General features: G+C 40.5%; 1 pseudogene; it reads left to right on the forward strand.

The window, feature by feature from the left end:
* The first annotated feature begins 14,614 nt into the window (after positions 1–14,614).
* Positions 14,615–20,095, forward strand: LOC149831757 (uncharacterized; annotated as a pseudogene).
* Positions 20,096–22,416: the final 2,321 nt, after the last annotated feature.

Below are 22,416 nucleotides of genomic sequence, written 5' to 3' on the forward strand. Positions count from 1 at the left end.
TTTCGAAAGCTATTGGGAACCAATGCTGCGAAATCGGAAGATTGAGAAAATTGTCAACCCATGCCTCCCAACTGTCCCTTCTCATGTTGTAGCCCAGCCTCTACAACCAAAACGTCGTCTCGCTCTGGTTAATACGACTAGTCCATCAGTAACAAATCACGAGGAAGACCGAACACTTGCTCCAAAAGAGAAGACTGTCTCTGCCGCAAGGTTCAAACTTATTGAGAGGGAGAATAAGAAATTAAGGACAGAAGTAAGCACTATGGGGACCCAATTGAATGCAGTGGTGGACATGATGACCAGTCTTCTTAGGCAAGGTTTCGCAACGAGGAGGCCACCCAGGATAGACAGTCCACCAATAAAAAGTGAGAGACAAGTCTATGAAATTTCATCAGATTCGTCCAGTGACTCGGAATAAATCCTAGATTTTCATTTTTATCACGCTATACATTTATTGTAATTGTATAATGAGTTGCGGTAACGTGAAATTCTTTTACTGTTTAATTCTTTATTATTACATCTTTCCAATTTTGTGGAAAACCCAATTTTGCAAAACAGGTTCTCCCTACGTTTTCAACCTGGTTTAGAACGGGGGAGGGAGGCCTATTTCCCACCCCTTCTTCTCTTCTAGAAGGAAAAAAAAAACTCCACCATCAAAACTGAGTTCGGCCATCAGTTGAGAAATGGATGAATCTATGGAAGAATCAAAGAAAAAAGAAAAGTTAAAAATAATAATTGAATGAAGGCACACATGCAACAGACAATGCACGTGGTTTGATTCTAATAGAAATCTACGTGAATAATAGAAAACCTCACTCTCCACTCTTTCCTGGTCTATTATCTTAATTTAAATAAAGATTACAACGCAATTTAGAAGGCAATTCTATCTTAGGAAGATACAGAATATTTTCCTTAGCTTTACATTTGTTGTTATCAGATTGTTTATTCTCATCCGATTTTCTTTGAATCAACTCTTGGATTTTAGGATCCGATTTCTCCAGCTCAACATGTTCCCTGATGTTATCAATATCCTTAATATGCCCCCTCAAGCTTAAGGGGTGGTCACGGAGCTTGAGCTTGTCCCTAAGAAAGATGAACTTGGCTGTGCCCAAAGCTTTTATCAGAATATTGCCTAACCTCTTTGGCATCGCTAAGATATAGCATTTCTGTTTAGCAATCGCTGTATTTGTCTTCGCCTCGAAAGAATAGCGCACAAAGTATTGGCGATCTAAGCCATGAACAATAATTTAACGAGTTCTGACGGCACAAAGGTTTGTATCCATATACGATAATCGTGAAAAGGTATTTGTGTTAAATAATCAATAGATAAGGAAAGGATTTGTTGCCATCGCTGGATACTTCGTGCTTTGAGTCGGAGAGCGATCTGTGGCATCGCAGCATAGTGATTTGTGGGTATTGTTCGAATGTCAAATCACACGTGGAAAACATATTTTTGAATATTTAAAACTTAATGAGCGGCATGGAAAGACATATTTTTGAATACTTCGAACGCAAGCATTTAATTTGGCGGCGGTTATCAAAAAAAGGCGGCATGCGAAAAGCCGTATTTATATTTTTTTTAAACGCAATCAATTAATTAGCGGGCTGTTTTCAAAAAATGGCTGCACGTTAAAGGACTTTACCTTTGTAGGTGAGGACGGCGTTTCAGTATCTCCGTTGCAAAGGTGCCATCGATATCTCCGTCCAGGCATGGCGCCGAAGAAGGGGACAATCGGAGCAGTACGACCAGCCATGGCGGACAAGAAGAGGACTAGTAGAGCAATACGACCCAGCACGACACCAAAGACGATGGGAGCACTACGACCGGGCACGGCGGCAACAGAGAGGACGATGGTAGCAAAACGACCAGGCACGGCGCCAGAGGAGTGGACGAGGGGAGAAAAACGACCAGGCACGGAGTAAACGGATAGGAGGATGAGAGCTAAACGACCAGGCACGTTGCCAATGGAGTGGACGATGGCAGCAAAATGGCCACGCACGGCTCTGAACAAGAAGACAACCACATCCACAGTACCAGGACTAGCGCTTAAGAGGTATATTCTTTGAAACGCCTGAGCGGTTTAGTGAACATTTGGCTTTTCATGTCGTATTTGGACTAATGTTGTTTACTGTAGACAATAAATTCAATGTCCAATCCTGAATACCACGCTCATGGTGCACTCAGTGCAACGACCACAGTCTTGGGTGGGCGGCAACGCCCTGACGAGTTCGTAGATGACATCGAGCAGATGCAAGATGAATTTGCAGATGGGAACACTATCAGTAATTTTGTAAGTATTTGTCCACTATCAATTTCTAGGTCATCGGTTTGCATGTTCTGAAGTTCGTAACTTTGTGCAACCAGACAATGTATGATTTTGTCAATTACATTCAGAGCAACCCAACGAGCAATACAGTACGCATCATCAGCCCGTATTTCATGGTATGTCTGTACCGTTGTTGTTCTGTTTGCTTTCATGACGTACTCACGTTTCTTGGTGGTTAAACCTTTCTATTTTATGCAACAGATGTACGTCCGGCGAAAGCCATACGGCATAGGATTCGAAGATGCACTACCTTGTTGGAACAACGATGATGAGTGCATAGACATTTTGAAATTTGGAAAGGTAAGTGAACAAACCTCTTATCCAAGGTTTATTCGTAACATCCCCATCACGATAAGTCTCTGGAACGAAACATGATTTTATCGATTCGCAGATTTTACTTCCTACACTCTGGCAACATCCAGACCATTGGGTCCTATACGAGATGAATTTTCAGCTAAAACAACTATGGTGCTACAACTCATTGGACTGCCACAGTGGCGTAGAACACGATGCTATGCATTTGGTAAGCTTGTACCCAAAGGTGAAATAGCTATTCGAGGTGGACCGGACTGTAATATATTATCCCTTTTTCACAGGCGGGATTCCTTAACGGGCAAATGGGTGTCGACATTAGTGAGTGGATGTTGCTCTGTGCTGACGATGCTCCGTTACAAAGTAATGGGGTCGATTGTGGCATATTCGTAATGAAGCATATTGAAGCAATATACAATGGAGAACAACCTTGTTTCCACGCTGTATGAGCTTCGTATCCAATGTTATTGGGTATTCCTGTTATATATTGGTTTCACATTACCTGTTTTGTTGCAGGAACATATGCCGGTAATACGCGACGAAATATGCGGAAAATTGATTGAGTTTAAAACGAACGACAGACAGAATAGTATAAAGTGAAACCTATCGATTGCTCTGTCTGTACAACCTAACGAGGCCCTCCATCACCGTTCTCGCCGTCCTCCTCGACAGTAACCCAGTAGGTGCAGTCGCGCTGAGGGTGGCCAGCAGGAGCTCCGCCAAGTCCTCTTCCTCTCCCTAGCGAGGTCTAAGCGGATTTGTCATTCCGGTGACGGGTGTTCATCTCGTTCCGTTGACGGGTGTTCTATGAAAAGTAAATTGTATTCAGAAATAGTTTTGTGTTGTATACGCATAACCAATGCTGGTAAAGTTGTTCTTAAGCAATGAAGAATACTGTACGGCGAAAGATATTTCTAAATATCGCATTACGTGAACTTATCAATAAGAAAGGTTTGTTCTTAGAAATCGCTGTATTGATGAACCGACGGTAATGTACACCTAAGGCGATTTTTTTAGACGTACTTGTGGATTTATTTGAGACCCAAAGATTCGGTCCAATCGCATTGACTACCATTCAGAATAGCCCTCTGGCATGACATTGTTTTCATTAATGCGGAGTGCTTTTTTATTTAAGATTTGTTTTTGGTTTAATGAAACTGACGTATATACTCGAAAACTGACGGAGGGTGATAGGACGTTTCATTAATATTTGAATGACACAACACACAGTTCCACTTTGCTTCGCGAATAAGGAACCGACATAATCGACAATTCCTGCATACACGACTTATTCTTGAATCGAGTGCATAGGCGGCTTCGACGCAGTTGTCGTATCCGTCTATACCTTTTTCATAGGTCTGTAAGATCATAATTGAAGAAACCGTCGTTTAAAATTCAAGCAATTTTCAAATGCTGGCACAGGTTTTCATGGTCGTAGCAGTGTAGTTTGACGTTATACCACCAAGTGTATCGCTTTGTACTATTCGTAAAATACGAACGCGACATTAAAGCGATGTTTAAGCATACAACATTTCATAGCGATGTTGAATATTATCATTTCGAACATTAGAAGTCTTTGTTCATTGCACACATCGCAGTCTCACCCTACGACTGTCAATCACGCGGGTTGAGCGCACATCTTTTATCAATTACAAGCCTTTTAGATCCTCGCCTCCGTCAGTTTCTCCGCCGAAATTAGAAAGGACGTCAACTTTTTGCAGAGTTCTTCGCGGAATCCGGGTATATCAACCTGCAAAAACAGATTGTAAACTAGAAGCAATAGACATGCCCTTAATTGCCAATAACAGAGGCCAAGGAATGGCATACAACGTCGAAACAGGGTTCTGCACCATTGTATATCGCTTCAATGTACTTCATTACAAATACGCCGCAATCAACGCCATTATCTTGTAAAGGAGCATGGTATGCCGTGCGATAGATCCACTCGCTGACATCGACTCCCAAAATGGCTATGAGGAAACCGATCTGAGAATAATGCGACCGAAAGTAAATTCATGATCCCAGTACACTACACGATACTCATATAGATGGAATCTTACGAGATGAGAAATGTCTAGCCGTAAACCACTGTCAACTTCCAACAAATTATAACACCATACTTGTTTTTCGCGTAAATCCATCACGTATAAGACCCAATGCTTTTCAGACTGCCAGAGTGTAGGAATCAGTATCTGCAAATAGATCGAAAAAATGTTGTTACCACTGTCACGCTGTAATATTGCACTGTAGGTTTGTTTGCTTACCTTTTCACTTGTCATAAGGTCTCTGCAGTGATTACCGTTAACCCAATAAGGTTTGTCGTCTTGAAATCCACTGGAGTATGGCAAACGGCGTAATATAGTCTGCAAACCGAAAGAAACATTGCTAACACCAACGTTAACATACGAATCAATTGGACTAAATCAATAATGAAAAGCAACATAAAATACAACCGATATACCATGAAATATGGGCTGACGACGCTCACAGTCTGGCTTGGTGCGTTGCTTTTAATATAATTTATGAAATCGGATATAGTCTGTTTGCAGCAAATACGGTGTTGTATTGATCATACATACACATGGCTTACGTTTATAGACAACTACTACTAGTTTCATACTAACAAAATTACTGATCATGTTGCATTGTGCGAATTCACTGCGCATTCGATTGATGTCCTTCAGGAGTGATTGACTAAGTTTTTGCCCAACTTCGGCGGTGGATGTTCGACTGAAATGAATGTGGACATTGCAACGACCGATATTTAAATTACATTATATAGTACACAAAAACAAATCGCAAAAAACGCATGAAAGAGACGGATTTTGCTGAACATGTAGACTATGTGTAGACAATATACCCATGATTCACCATTGTTGGTCGTGTAGCTGTCTTCGTCTGCCTCACCGACTATAATTTTCTATGTTCGAGGGCGGATCTCCAGGTTTATGAAGGAACCGTCGGTTTGGTTGTTGCTGGTTCACGAAGTAGAAGACAAACACACCTTCCAGTGCTTGTGCGACTATTTATGACCTAAAAGATGTATTGCTCAACCAACATGATCAATGAATACTGTACGACAACTCAAACATTTATGGGTATCCGTTGGAAAATACACATTGAGTAGCCTTTTATTTATAATATATGGATACAACTTTTCACAAGATAACAATAATGATTTCAAAAGGCAAGTGGAGGTGTCGGGAACGCGAAAGATTTGCTGGAGAAGAAGTTGACTGGAGGTGTATGGCAATTTGTGGTTATCGTTGAATAGCGATCTGTGGCATCGCAGCATAGTGATTGACAGTCCTACGCTGTGATGTCACACATCGCAGCACACTTGAACAATCCTTCGCATCACGCTAAGATTGACAGTCCAATAATAATCAACAACGTTCTACGCTGCGATGCCACATATCGCTATTCAACGATAACCACAAATCGCCATACAGTGATGTCATTATCCGCCTTCCTGCAGAAGCAAAAACCCGCTATCTATCGATTTGAACAAATTCAACCACGAACCGTAAGTCGTCAATGACAAACGACTATAAACTCTCAAAAAATCCGGCATTGTGGAGATCGGGTCATGCAAAGAGGCATGACAACTAAGTTAATAGCCCACACGAGATTCCTGTGTCCCAAACCTATCTGTCGACTGCATCATAGTCTGTCATGAAAGAGAAAATATTAGACACTGAATTATGTTTCACAAGAAATGCGTACCTCCTCGCAACATCGATTACATACCAAAAGCCTTGTAAAACTGTAGCGATCGTTGCCGGAAATCTGGTCGGGAGGAATGTAGGTTTGAACGTTTGCCGGTACTTCTGCAGGGTATTGCTGCATGATGGACATTACACGAGTTAGCTATTTGACAAGCTTCACGCAATGGGAAGCAATATAATGTTTTACATACCTGTTCATTCGAAGGGCTTTGTTGTTTTTTATTACAGGTTTGTTGTTTCTTAGTCATTTTCTTGCCAACCAATTCTAGTGCACCCTTTGCCCTCCGACGACTGCAATCAGAGGCAGGTTTTCTTTTGATACCCTGCGCTTCATGAATATGTCCATCATAATCAACAACGTTCACTACTGACTTGTTTAAGATAATGTTTACGCTTCGGCGCAACTTCTCGGGAGTGTCAAGCGAGACATGATTTTGACCTACGTTGTTCGATCCCATTATCTTCGGCTGGTATTCATTCGCTGCAACAGACTTAATGTGAATTAACTCCACGTTTTCAAGTAACTCCGTTGCAGCTTTTCTCACACATGCATAGCCTTCTTCGCTTCTCGATGCCAAATCAGCAACATGCATGAATGACCTACACAGTTGTTGGTAACGGGAGGCTATGTGGCACTTCTCGTCAACACCAGATTTACTCGCATTGTCCATAACGAGCATTTCAATCTTCGTGCGTCTCGTCCATCTTTGCATTACGTAAGACTCAAATATTTCTTGTATCTTCTCTTGATTGAGTGCCTTTAATGCATGACAGCATAGGATACCTTTGAATTCATACATTTTGCACGAACATTCTACCCTTCCGTTGTCGACATTGTACGTGACATGCGCTTCTTGCCTTTCCTGATGCTTTTCGCCCTGACAAAAAATATGGTATTTGTGCATATTCTCGGTTTGCACCAGTTCTTCTATTTTGCAATTCATGACATGCAACACCTCTTTCTTGATCCATTCAAATACAATTAGTGTATACAGAGCTGCAGGTCGCATCAATATTTTCATGCCAAAAGTTAGAGGTCGTGTATTGAAGCATTTCACGTCTTGTTCAAGCTCATTCTGTCTTAGACCGTCTACAAATAATTCATATTGTTCCATGAAACGAAACATTGTTAAACATGAATACAGGGTTTTCTTCAGCGTGGCATGCATAGATTCGGCTCTTTGTGTGCTTATCATACCTGCACAAAAGTATTGTCTTCCATATGCCAATGCCCACTTCTCTTTTTCTGCATATAAATTTTGTAACCACAGACAGTCAGCAAGGTCGTATGTCTTAATCATTTTGTCCCAATCTGACTTAAAGGTGACCTCGTCTACGCTATGAAGTACACACCTTGTAAAATGTTTGTCGAACCCTGTATTCTGATTAAATATGTGTCCTATGTTCTTTGCTGCATTTTGAAAGATATGCCATAAACACAGGCGATGATGTGCATCTGGCCACACATGAAGCACTGCAGCCGCAATTGCGTGATCACCATCTGTAAGTACAGTTTCAGGATGCTTCCTGTTCATTGCCTGTGTAAATACTCTGAACAACCACTCAAAGGTTTCCTTGGTCTGGTCATACACAAAAGCACCGCCTAATATACAACTCTGTGCGTGATGGTTCACTCCCACAAACTGCGCAAATGGCCACTGTTCAGTGTTAATCTTTACTGTAGTATCAAACACAAGCACATCATTGAAGCATTCATAATCTAATCTAGACCTTGAATCTGACCAAAACATATTCACGGCATATCCATCTGCGTCCACTTGCATTGCACTAAAGAACCATGTTCATTACTTGATTTATTCTGTAAGTAACGAACCAAACAACATATTTCTCCGTTTTTCATGTTATCTGTCCTCTTCCTGCTCAAGTGGTTTCTAAGATCCAAAGGTGTGAATGGCACATTTTGGCGACCACCATCAATGCGGGTAAACAAATTGTATGTCTTCCTTGGTGCAATGCCGGCGCTATCGGCTATTTCAGCCATTGTAGCATGAGCTACAGTTACTTTACGATGTGACCTTAGCATAGGAGTCATAAATGATGCAGATAAATCATGATTATGATCACTGATTAAAGTACGCACGACAAATTTCCCATTCGGATGTCTTCTCAAAACCAATCTCGCCTGACATCCACATCTTGATTCTGGCGTGCTCCTAGTTGGATTGCCCATTGATTTCTTCCAACCTTGCTTGGAACAGACATATGTCTTTCTAACCAAGACATCCTGTGCATTTTTTGACCAAGAAAACCTTCTCACACTGAAGCCAACTTTTAAGGCATAATCATTGTAAAATTTATATGCATCTTCTTCGTTATTAAAATGCATTCCTTCTACAGGAACATAGTCAAGTGCAATTCCATGTACATTCCCAGTTCCTACGGTTTTATTAAGTGTACTGACATCAAAATCAGGATCATTATTGAATTGCATTTCTTCTCCTGGAACATTGAAGTCAGGTGTACTTCCGTGTACATTCCCGGTGCATACACTTTTATTATGTGCGCTGTCATGGTAGTCTACCTCATCATTGAATTGCATTTCTTCCACTGGAACATTCAAGTCAATAGTGGGTCTAATGCCTGCACCCTTCTTTTCATGTGCATCGTCAGTGCAGATGTTCAATTCTTCAGTTGGGTCATAAGTATAGATATTCAATTCTCCAGATCTTTTTATTGATTGAGCTACATCGTCTTTATTACAACCTGATGATAAGCTCAATAATGTTTTAAGCAATATATCAATTTGTGTTTGCAGTAACATGGCAAACAAGTCGATATTATCTCACAAAAACGAGAGTTTGTTACTAATACAGCGGTTTGAGATACAATGCATATGATGAGTGAATGTAGGATACCTGATGGGGTAGAGGCCCTTCCTAGCATCTGCAAACAAGCATTCCTGTCAACAGGTCCCAGCGTCTTACAAATATCGATAAGTTTCCAACCTTCGTAAGAACAAGATCTACCTGCAATAACCAAACAAAGCCTTAATGACACACAAGACGACATGCCTTCTTCATCGATAGCATGATGCTGGGAAGCTACTCACGCCGCCTTGATGGAACTGGTTGGAATGTTTGTGCATCATTGCTTTCTTCCTTAATGTCTAACAACAACGACAAATAAAAGAAGACAGTGGAATGTTTTGTAAGCAATATATCAATTTCCGTTAGCAAGCGGCATAGGTTTACTACGATTTAATCAGGATGCATATAAGAACGGATACCACTAGGGTTACGCAAGTCAAAGCAACGATTTAATGAATGAAAGTATCAAAGCAAGTGCGGTTTGATGTTTGCTTATGCTGAGCATCGACGTGTCACTTACCATGCCAATAAAATAAACATGTCGTACATGTGTGTTGACGATAACACTCTCATAATATCCACGAGGCTCTAAAGCGAGTTCAATAGAAGTCGCTGAGAGAGCAACGATATGCATGCGAAAATCGCCCCGCCATGCGTGTCAAGATGTGTTTCTGCACCCAAACGTTTTCAAAGTCTGTGTACAAATATCTTACAAATACATATTACAAAACATATAATATCTTACAAAACGATATGTATAGTGATTTGTCAGATATTGAAAATCGATACGGCAGTTCAGTATTTATAACTTATAACTCGACGATACAAAAACATACTATCTAAAAGGTCGATAAATATATCGCACAATAAATTACAAATTGATAAGGAAGAACTTGAACATAATAGCAAACAAATCGATATTAACTAACAAAAATGTATCTCACAAAAACGAGAGTCTGTTACTAATACAGCGGTTTGAGATACAATGCATATGATGAGTGACTGTAGGATACCTGATGGGGTAGAGGCCCTTCCTAGCATCTGCAAACAAGCATTCTTGTCAACAGGTCCCAGCGTCTTACAAATATCGATAAGTTTCCAACCTTCGTAATAACAAGATCTACCTGCAATAACCAAACAATGCCTTAATGGCACACAAGACGACATGCCTTTTTCATCGATAGCATGATGAGATGAAAAGCTACTCACGGTGCCTTAATGGAACTGGTTGGAATGTTTGTGAATCATTGCTTTCTTCCATGATGCCTAACGACAGCAGAAATGAAGAGAAGACAATGGAATGTTTTGTAACACAAGGCAGGCACGAGAAGGCGACAATGTGTTGTACAACAGGATAAAAAACAAGGCGGAAAGCTCGACTGGAGACGAAGGCAAAGTTTGCGTTGATAATGGGAGCACTGTTAGAGCAGATGGCGCAGGCGAACGTCTCCACTTTAAATGGTTAACATCAAACTTTCTGGAAGGAGGACTTTTTTGTCCTTTTCCCCACCCGTCGTTTCACAACTTTTGAATGGAGGATATTTTTGTCATTTCCTCGAACCGTCATTTCAGGGCAAGAAAAGCAAGTAAGGGTGATTAAGTCTTTGCAACAGCACCAGAGTCCGATGCAAAGTTATGTCAACATACACGGGAATACGAGCCCCATGTGCATGAATACGTGGCGCTCATTCGATCCCCCGAACATGGACGTGGGATTCAGTGAATCATCGGGGGCGAACATACACAACCCTCTCCTCTTTTCACCCTTCTCCCTTCTTATTTTGCCTTTGGGTATGATCATCATGTACCGATCATCGATGAACCTGACAGAAGCAGGAGTTGTACACTGTGTGGTATGATGTCGACATGTGCCTATCCGATGTCAGTGGTGCCAAAAATGAAAGGAGTAGGTGGGGGAGATCACCACCACTCAAAAAAACCCATGGTCGACCCTTTTCTCATTTTTTTTTCTTTTTTGTTGACTCACATCCGCAGCAAAAATCGTCAGGCACGACTGTCCAACGGACATGCCCTTTTAACTTCGGGCTCCCCTCTGCGCATCTCTCGCATCTGCTGTCGATTCTTGCAGACAACATCATCGGTTGAGCCCAACAATTCTTGGGTTTTTCGACAAGGAGAACTTACAAACATTAAGCACCACCGCACACACTCGAGAAATCAAACTCTGATACCATTGTTAGAATTCAAAACCTTTGTGTGCCCAGTGAAAGTGAGCTGCAAGTCGACAAAGGAGAAGAGAATTAAGTAGGGATGGCAGTGGACCGGGGGAAAGTGGGCCCCCGCTCTGCCTCGCCCCGTTTGGACCGGGGATGGAGGGCATGAAACAGGGATGGAGGCGGGGATGAAGGTTAAAACAAGGTTGTTAAATGCGATGAGGCGAAGTGAGGCATTGAGCATGTTATGAAGCGAGGCGTAAGCCTCGAGGCGTTGAAGCGTAAGCTTCATGATCAAAATAATAAAATAAATAAAAACTACTAATTTGCTTTTAATTATTTTAGTACAAAATCATAAGAAATTAAAATAAAGATGCTCGCATGAAACAGGGAAAACCAATGTTTCCCACGGTGGCTGCAACAAAAAGCAGCCGGTGGGAGGGAAGTGGGCTCCAACCTAATAGACCAACAACTACCATGCATCACATCTCTTTGAACCACTTTGACCTTATTTACTGAGAGAATAGATTGAATTGGTAAAAGAACAAAGTGCAAAAGAGCCGCACCTGGATCGCAAATCATGGAAAACGCTCTCTGCGTTTTGTTGCAGCCACCGTGGGAAACATTGGTTTTCACACAAAGGGACATCTGAGGTCCGGATCCGTTTGCATCAAGACCGAACTCGAGTCCATCATCAGATTCATCACTGATCTCTGCGTCTGCCATTAACTGATCGGGGCCGGACAGGGAGGCAACATCAGAATCGACCTTGAATGAGATGATGCTCACAACGTTTTTCGAGAACTGCTCGCCGATGAGAAGTCGTGCGCCACGGTACTCAAAGAGGAAGATGAGGAGAGTGTACCAAATTATGCATTGGAGGACGACGATCTGTACCATGAGGCCGTCGGAGGAGGCATCGTACATTCCAGTACGCTTCAGGTACTGAGTGTGCGCCTCAGTACCTTGAGTGTGCACCTCGCCTCTGAGGCGTACGCCTCTCACAACACTGGGTTAAAATTCATCCCCGTGCGGGGATGGAGGCGGGGATGGACTGACACTTTCCACCGCCCCGCCCCATCCCCGCCCTTCCCTCTCCCCAATAAACCCTAACGCAAACCCCCTTTCCCCATTTTTGTTCACATCTCCTCTCACACAGCTCGATTTTTTTCCCTTTCTACCTCCCTGCGTAAGCTCCTCCTTCCTTCGGATCCTTCCCCATTTGCAGATCGGTCAGAGCTGCGCCACCGCCGTGACCAGTCGAAAGCCAATTGTTGTGCCACCATCGAAAGCCACTGTCACTGACCACCACAACCTCCTCCATCATCGCACCACCGTCGAAAGCCAACTGTTGCTGCGAGCCTGATGTTGTTGTCACTTACGTCGGGAACCTCGACTATCGCCAGATAACCTTCTTCCTCTCTCCCTCCTCTTCTCTGCAACCCTCATTTTTGGGTTGCTGGGGGTGCTAAGAGCCACCATTACCCCTTTTTCCAATGCCAGCCAGCAAGGGTTCACCCCTACTTCTGGTTTCTACTACGAGCCGCGCGAGTGTCCAGGCTCTATCGGGAACAGAGCCATCGCCCGGGGGATGACTCTCTCTCTGAGCATTTCCCCTTTCCTTTGCTAATCCAACCAGGCGGGGATGGGGTGTGGATGTGGCAGGGGCGGGGATTGGGCAGGGACGGGGCGGGGATGTGGCAGGGGCGGGGATTGGGCGGGGACGGGGCGGGGATGTGGTGGTGGTGGTGGAGGGGCAGGGCAGGGGTGGAGGTTTAAAGTCTCCCCCGCCACGGGGATGGACCGGGGATGAAGGTTAATTTTCTGAGATGGGGTGGGGGTGGAGACCTTGTCCCCCGCCCCGCCCCACTGCCATTCCTAGAATTAAGATTTTTGGTAAATGACATGCTTCAGGGGAGGTCCATCTCGGTCTTAGCCTGCAATGCGTATGGGATGGAGATTTATAATTCTTTCTTGAGTAGCCATTTCCCCAACCTTGAATGAAGATTTTAATCTCATTCAATACGATATTCAATATGTTATTATGAGATTTTAACTCACACGTTATGTGAGTTACTAGCCCACCATTGTGCGGCCCTTTGGATTCTAGTGTGAAACCCTATAGCCACATTGGATCCAATTATCTGGATCCAACATATAAGATATAGACTAGAAAACCTGGTTTAAGCCTATAAAAGACGAAATCCATTCCATATTTTGCTGCATGAAATTAAGGGACTTAAACGATTTAATCAATGCCCAAGTGGTATGCCAAGTCTGGGTCCTTATTGCAATAAACTAGATGCAAAACCATTGTTATAGTCACTACGATTTTCTAAATGGATTCTATGTAGGAATCAAAATGGGTGAGACTAAGTTTAGATCTAGGCATTACTACACTTGATGTAATCGAATCTAGCTTTCGAATTCGGGTTTGAATTCAGAATCATGTGAGAAAAAAGCAATATGAGACCCGGGTGTAGTTATGTAATCAGATGTATCTTTTAAGTAATTGGGTAGGATTATCCATCACTCATTCAGGAAAAAATCTGTATACTAAATCCTAATTCGATTACCAATCAGATTCTATTTGTTTTAACGAACCTAAATAATTGTATTTGGACTAGGTCAGATTTATGTTCCCTCTGCACAAAGAACTTTCATTGAATTTCAACAAGCATTCATTCTCACTATATATATATATATATATATATATATATATATATATATATATATATATATATATACCTCCTTCAATGGGTGTCAATGGGCCTGGTTTACCCAGACTCGACCCGAACCAAACCCTATAGGGTCCAGGTATGGTAATAAATAAGAAGACCTGATTAAGACTTGGATCCGAACCTGAAGGTTTGATTAATACATTGATCCGGGTATAGTTTGTAAAAATTTAGACCAAACCCAGACCCAACCCTAGTTTCGATTAAGACCCGTAATTTCTTAATGTAAAAAATGATAAAAAAAATATGGTTTTACCTGGTATGGTGTGGGTTTGGTTCATGTAGTTCTTATCGGGCCTTCATAGGTGGGGCCAACATCGCCTTGTGGTGTGGTTGACAGCTTAGATAAACGGTTCTACGTAGTTGCAGTAGAATGAGCAAGCCCTTTACGCCATTCAGCCTGAGGATGGACGACCCTTTTCATGACTAAAGAATTTGTCCACGTTCTTTTGTGGGACTTATGCATGTTTCGATTTTGAAAGCTTTCTAAATACCAAGAATTGTACGATGGTGAATCAACTGCAATGCAATCACATTGCATGCTTTGAGTGTGCTACTGCACCTGACCTCCCTCCATCTCTAGGGTATAAGTGTAGTGGCACACTCAAAGTATGCAATGAGATTGCACCCGATCCGCCCTCGAATTGGACTGATTCATATCATGGATTTTAATGCTCTTTGTGGCAGCAAGAAATCCACAAGTTCCCAATAAATATTTGCAAATATATTGGCACAACAATGATAGAGATATATACCCGCTTGGGTTGCCTGAGTGGTAGCGGGCTTGGAGAGAAGGTGCTGACCCTTTCGTCCCAGGTTCACCTTTCTCAAGGTGTACAAGTGCCTTTCACTGGTGGGCTCTTTAAGGTCACAATTAGGTAAATCTTACTTGGACCATCAATAGGGCTGGTAAATGAGTTTTAAGAGAGGAGCTTGAAGTGTTCAAGCTTGACTCAATCTTATGGCAAGCCAAGCCGAGTTTGAGCTCATAATCAGCCTAAGTTAAATGAGCCGAGTTGGAACTGGTTTGTTTATAAAAAAAATACGTAATTTTTTGGTTGGAAGAAATAGGATTACAAAAAACTTTATATAAAATATATCTAAAATATATTTCTTACTACATAATGATCTTATACAAGCCAAGCCGAGTAAAACCAAGTACCTATTATTCATATTCAGCTTACTGAGCCTATTTTACGAGTTTGAACAAACTCTTTATGAGCCTATCCAAAGTAGCTCAGCTTGTTTCCCAGCCCGAATAGTCACAACATGATTGCAACTTAGGTAAACAAAATGTTTCTTTATCTCCCATCCTAGTATCCAATCACCAGACCTACGATCAAAGCCTATAGAATTATAGGCAACCCATCCAAGCCGTGGGGTGACTTTTAGGGATATGGATCTACATATGTTGTAGGTTATCTATGTGCTTCTAGAAATTATATGATAATCTGGCTAAATTTAGAGTTCAATTTTAATTTCTTAATTTTTTTTGTACATTTGTCGCTCTAGATGGTCATGTTTTTTCGACATGTACATCAGATTTTTGGAGGATTTAAAAATCAAAAGCCTATGATATACCAAATTTTCAACTCTCCAAAAAATCATAATCATACATTAAAAATATGATTCAATGGTCAATTCTTACTATTTTGATCATGCTAAACATATCTCAGGGGTTTGATTTGGTCACAACAACCACTTCCTATGAGTTTCAACTAGAGAGTTTCATACTAGGAGCATAGCATATATTTCACTAGGGGGAGGCGTGTGTGCACAACCTTAGAGGTGGGGGGAAGATTCACTGATCAACTCAAGTATTTGGCCAATCACTAATTGCCACATCCTACACCTTTTCTCTCTTTTGAAAAGATCGAGTACCTTGCTAAGTACTCGGTCCTATCATTGGATCCTCCCTCGCTCGATGAATGGAAACAAATGTTGGAACCCACCCAACATGTGTCATGCCTATAATCCATATCCGGCTTTCCTTCAGAAATTTGAATTTATTGTATTGATCTCATCTCTTTTTTTATAGGCAATATGGGGTTAGGCAGATCCCCAACAATTATACATTATACCATTGGGATTTAAACTTGCAATGTCCCAACACAAGTTAATGTGCACTAACATCTCCTACCAAACAAGCAAAGCCCCAGTTGGTATTGATCTAATCTTTTGTACTCTGGTTTGGGTTTGCTTAACTCGTACGTGCTTATCCAAAACAATAAATAAAATAAACTAAAATGGATCCAATGTGAACCCATCCAACATGTGTCATACCCATAATCCATATATGGCTCATATTACATGAAAGTGGATCTGGAGTAACCCCAGAGTGAACCATATCAGACCCATTTTCTGACCCCCACCAAATTGGCACCCATGGTCATATCGGGTCAGGACCCTAACCATATAGACCCATACTAAGAAGAAGATTCACACAAGTGGGTGATGCACTGCTATTTTGATCTCCAGAGAAAGAACATATTAGCTATCACAGATTCACAAAAGGTCTCAAACCCTAACCCTAGAATGATCTTTGCATTTCAATTCAATTTAGCTGTGAAAAGATTAGCCGAGATAACCTGACTCTCTCTCTCTCTCTCTTGCTTTCCCATGCATGGACGTGTTCTCGCTCTATGGTCAGAACTCCAACACCCCTTCCTTCCCTCTAATCCTTCACAGAAAAGAGTCCAAACGACAATACTCTTCTCTAGGAACCCTAACCCTAATAGAATCCTCAATCCCTAATTCCAACCTTACCTTCTACTTCAATCCTTAATCCTTTAATTTTGATTCATTTGAATTGAAAACAATGTCTAGAGCATACAAAATCATCAAAGGATCTTTTTGGATCTTCGATTTCACTTGCCATCATCCTAAAAACTCCCAAAATACCAATTGGAGGTTAAACCCTAAATTATGTTCAATCTTTAGAATATGGGTCCTAGCCCTAAATCTAGATTAATATTCATTTTAAAAAAATCCTTACCCTTAAACCCTAGAGGAGTTGGAGAACATCTCAATTCATTTTTGTAGAAAAATAGTTTTTTGGGTGTTGGGAATAAACCTTAAGTCTAACTAGGAACCCTAAATGAAGTCCCGTTGTTGAATTATGGTTGTGAAGATTGAGAGTTGGGCGTAGTGGTTTGAGTGTTATTCTAGTAGTGAATTGAGATTTTGGGGTGTCAGAATATAGACTATCAGGACCAAAGGGACATCCAAAACATATGCATCCTTGCCCATGTGGATTATGGAAAAACCATGCTCGTCGACCACTTGATCACCCACTACGGTGGTGGGTTTCTCCACCCCAAACAGACCGACAATCTTCGGCTTCTGGATTGCCTCAACGAAGAGTAGAAGGGGGCGATCACAATGAAGAGTTTTTCGATTGTCCTGAATTACAAGAATCACCTGATCAACCTCATCGATTTGCCTAGCCATTTGGATTTTTGCAGTGAAGTATCCATTGCATGTAGGTTGAGCGATGGTACCCTGATTATGGTTGATTCTATAGAGAGCGTTTGTATCCAGACACATGTTGTATTGAGGCAGGCGTGGATGGAGAAGCTGACCTCATGTTTGTTTTTGAACAAGATCGATCGGGTTGATTTGTGAGCTTAAATTGAGTCATATGGAAGCTTACACTAGGTTTCAAAGGATTGTAACTGAGGTGAATGGGATAATGAGCACGCATAAATCAGAGAAGTACTTATTAAATGTGGACTCGATACTCGCCGGACTAGTTGAGATGGTTGGTGATGGATAGTAGTTGGTGGAGAATGATGAAGAAGACACCTTCTAGCTTCAAAAGGGAAAATGTAGTCTTTGTCTGTGCTTTGGACGGTTGGGGCTTTAGCATCAGTCACCTTGTGGAATTCTATGCTTCCAAGCTTGGAGTGAGCTTGGCAACATTGAGAAAGGCTTTGTGGAGTGCTCGGTACTTCATCCCCAAGAAGAAGAAGATTGTGGGGAAGAAGGGGTTTGTTGGGAATCAGAATGCAAAGCTCATGTTTGTGTAGTTTGTGTAGTTTGTGTGTGAGCCACTTTGGCAAGTGTACCAGGCAGCTGAGGGAGACAAGAGGATGTTGGAGAAGGTGATCAAATCTTTTAATCTATTGGTTTCTGCTCAGGAGTTTCAGAATAAGGACTAGAAGGCAGTACTTCAAGCCATCATGAGCCGCTGGCTTCCTTTATCAAATGCTATATTGGAGATGGTTGTGAATTGTATGCCATATCCCATTGTTGTACAATCGATAAGGATCTCCCTCTTGCTTCCCAAGAGGGAGGTTTCTTACATGGGATGTAGTGTTGATCTAATTGGTGAGATCGACCAAGCTAGGAGGTGTGTGGAGAGTTGTGATTCGAGCTTAGATGCTCCTTGTGTAGTTTTTATATCAAAGATGATTGTTCTACTTAAAATGATATCCCGAAGAGGTCCGAATGAAGAAGTATTGAGCAATTTGATGGAAGAGTTTGGTGGGCTTGGTGAATCAAATGCAAGTAATCAGAAGTGCTTCCTTGATTTTGTGAGGGTTTTCACTGGTGTTTTTACAACAGGCCAGAAAGTTTTTATGCTTTCAACATTGTATGATCCATTGAAGGGTGAAATAAGGTAGAAGTATGTGCAAGTTGCGGAGTTACGATCTTTGTATTTGATGATGGGGCAAGGATTGAAACTTGTTGCCTCTATTGCAGCTGGTAATGTGGTTGCAATCTCGGGTCTTGGGCAGTTCATTTTGAAAAGTGCAATGCTTTCATCGACACATAATTGTTGGCCTTTCTCAAGCATGGTGTATCAGATCTCTCCTACTCTGAGAGTGGCTATTAAACCTTTTGACTCTGCAGACATGGGTGCATTTATGAAAGGTTTGAGGCTACTGAATAGGGCAAATCCCTTTATAGATATTATTGTTTCTTCATGAGAGGTGAACAAGTGTTTGCAGCTGCTGGAGAGGTGCATAAAGGATATGAAAGAACGCCTTCTCCTTGTGTCATACAGAGGGCGATGGATCTGATCCACTCGAGACCTTGAAGATGTTGATAAATAGTGTAGATTATGTTGAGAAGATGACACCAAATGGAAGATGCATTGTTTGAGTGCAGGTTATGATTTTTTCGGCTAAGCTCACAAAGGTTCTTGATGAAAATGTTAGTATGTTTGCTAGCATTTTACAAGGGAAATTAGATTAGATAAATGGAATTTCTAAAAAGAAAGGTGGTGATAATAGCGAACAAGGTGAGGTTTCTTCTGAGGATTCAATTGATACAATTAGAGACCGGATGGTTAAATCTATCGAAATCAAGATTGAATCTGGCAGTAAAGAGATTGATAAAGACTGGCATGAGAAGTACAAAACTTTATGGTTTCAATTCCTTCAAAGGATTTGGGCTCTTGGTCCTCGACAGGTCAGACCGAATGTATGCCTTGTTCCTGATATCATACATGAAGATGATTCAATGAAAACAAGCCTCTGGATGAACACGTTCTTATCCGAGCTTTGCCTCACGTATCTGAAAGATTGGGTTTTATATATGCTTTTGATACAAAAAGAGAGTGAATTAGTTGAGGTTTATGATCATGAAACTCAGTATTTGCATATGGATGCAGAGAGCCTTGCCAGTATTGTCATTTCAGGGTTTCAATGGGCCACAACAGTTGGACCATTATGTGATGAACCTATGTGGGGTTTGGCATTTCTAATAGAAGCTTACATTCTTTCTCATAAGGATCAACCAGAGGACTCTAAAAATGCCCAGCAACCCAACCAGTATGGAGTTTTGATAGGATAGGTTATGCATGCTGTAAAGGAAGTTTGCAGGGTAGCAGTATTTCAGAAGAAGTCCCATATGGTTGAAGTAATATATTTTTGTGAGTTGAGCATGCCAACCGAATACTTGGGGCCTATGTTGTCACGAACTGGAGTATATGCTTTTGTGTGCCACTTATGGGCAATTATGGGTCAACACATGAAAACATAAGAATAAGCCACTAAAGGTTGAGAACACACATAAAAATAATATTGAAGAATAATCCCTTAGAAAAGTTATACACAATGAGAAGGGGTAGACCCGAGAGAGCTCATAGAGAGCTGTTGGGACCTACCCAATGGCTAGAAATTTAGTCGTTGGTAGGGTCCAACAACTCTTTGTTAATTCTCAAAAATCTCATGAAGGCTGGAAATTATTATATTAAAAAAATTTAAAAATAAAAATTAAAAAATACTTATTTCTGTTGTACATGAGAAAAAACCAAAATACCCCTGAATTACTAATATGCAAAAATGTACAGAAATTCATATGCAAACATATATATATATATATATATGTTTACATTTAACACTCCTCATTAAGCTTACGGTGGGATCACCGAAAGTTTGTCCAACAAAAAATAAAATCTTGGAGAAGGCAGGGCTTTTATGATGAAGTCTACAAGCTTATATTCTGAAGTCACATACGGCAGTGAAATAGTCTTCTTCAAAAAATCTTCATGAACATAATGACAACTTATCTCAATATGTTTAGTGCGCTCATGAAAAATATGATTTTCAACAAAGTAGATAGCATTTTTGTTACCACATCATAGTCTTAAAGGCTCTATCACGATTACTCTCATGTCTTTGAGAAGATGCCTCAACCATATAATTTCAGTCATTGTGGTTGTCATGGCTCAATATTCAGTTTATATGGGGGATAGAGATACTTTTTGATGTTTTCTGCATTTTCATGACACAAAGAAATCTCCTAAAAAAACATAAAAACCAGTAGTTGAGTGTCTGTCATTTGGGTCTCCTCTCCAATCAGAGTTAGAATAAGCTATTAAATTAAGTGGAGAAGATAAAAATAAAAATAATCCTTTAGAAGCAAAAAATTTCAAATATCTAATAATACGCATCACAACACTCATGTGCACAGAGGTAGGAAGTTGTTGAAATTGACTGGCCGTATGAACTTCATGTGCTATATCTGGTCTAATAATAGTCAAGTATGTTCATGCTCCAATCATCTACCGATATCGAGTAGGATCTTCCAAAGGTTCTCCATCATCAATTTTTATCTTTTGATTTATCACTTCAAGAGTGTCTACTCTTTTGTCATCATTACTTTTAGACCTGTCAATGACTTTTGTTGCAAATTTGGACTGAGACAACAGATACCATCTAGGAGAATATGCAACCTCAATCCCTAAGAAAAATCTAAGAAAACCAAGGTCAATCATTTCAAAACATTTCTTAAGAATAAATTTAACTTGCTCTACTCCAATAATAATTATATCATTAAAATAGAATAACAAAATAATAATACCTACAACAGAATTCTTAATAAACAAAGCAGTGTCAGTATAACAAGAAGTATATCCAAGTCTAAGCATAACAGAACTAAAATGATCATACTAAGCTCTTGAAGCTTGTTTAAGGCCTTACAAAGCTTTTCTAAGGCGTAAAACTTTTTCCTTATGAGCATTATATCTAGGGGTAGATCCATATATACTTTTTCTTTTAAATGACTATTTAAAAATATATTTTTAACATCCATTTGATAAATTAACCACTTCCTAATAGAGGTTATAACTATAAGAATTCTAACAGTAGTCATATGTGCTACATGAACAAATGTTTCATCATAGTCAATACCATATTCTTCAGCATATCCTTTAGCAACTAACTTAGCTTTATGTATCTCTAAGGATCAATCGCTTTTAGTTTTGATATTAAAAACCCACCTACATCCTATTGATTTCTTGTTGATTGGTATATCAAACAATTCTCAAGTTTGAGATTTTTTGAAGGCTCTAATTTCTTCACTCATTGCATGTTGCCACTTAGGATAGTTTTTTGCTTGATTATATGTGGAAGGTTCAAAGTATGAATAATTTTTTGCTAAACAAGTTCTATAGTGAGGTTCGAAAGATTCAAATGGCACAAATCTATCTGAAACTCTACGTGGTCTTTCTGAGTGCTTAATTCTTGTATTTTCTTGTTCTTCTATGGTTGAATATTTTTCAAAAGCATTTAGTTATAAATTATCTTGTCTTTTTTAATATTGAATGACATTTGGATGATCGACGGGCTCAGAAGCTTGAGATTCGTTACAAGTTATCTCATTAATGTCATCATTTAGTGGAGAGATTTCTAAAAACTTGTATTCACTTTCATCTTTGGATGAAATAGTGTCAAAACCATTTTATTGTTCTAGAAATGTGGCATTCCTAGAAATATAAAGTTTGTTATTTTTAGTATCATAGTACCTAAATCAATTTTGGCTTTCTCCATATCCTAAAAATATACATGGAATTGCTTTAG

Source organism: Nuphar pumila, chromosome 7 (assembly GCF_984573655.1).
Source record: "Nuphar pumila chromosome 7, dmNupPumi1.hap1.1, whole genome shotgun sequence".
In the NCBI taxonomy this organism is placed as follows: domain Eukaryota; kingdom Viridiplantae; phylum Streptophyta; class Magnoliopsida; order Nymphaeales; family Nymphaeaceae; genus Nuphar; species Nuphar pumila.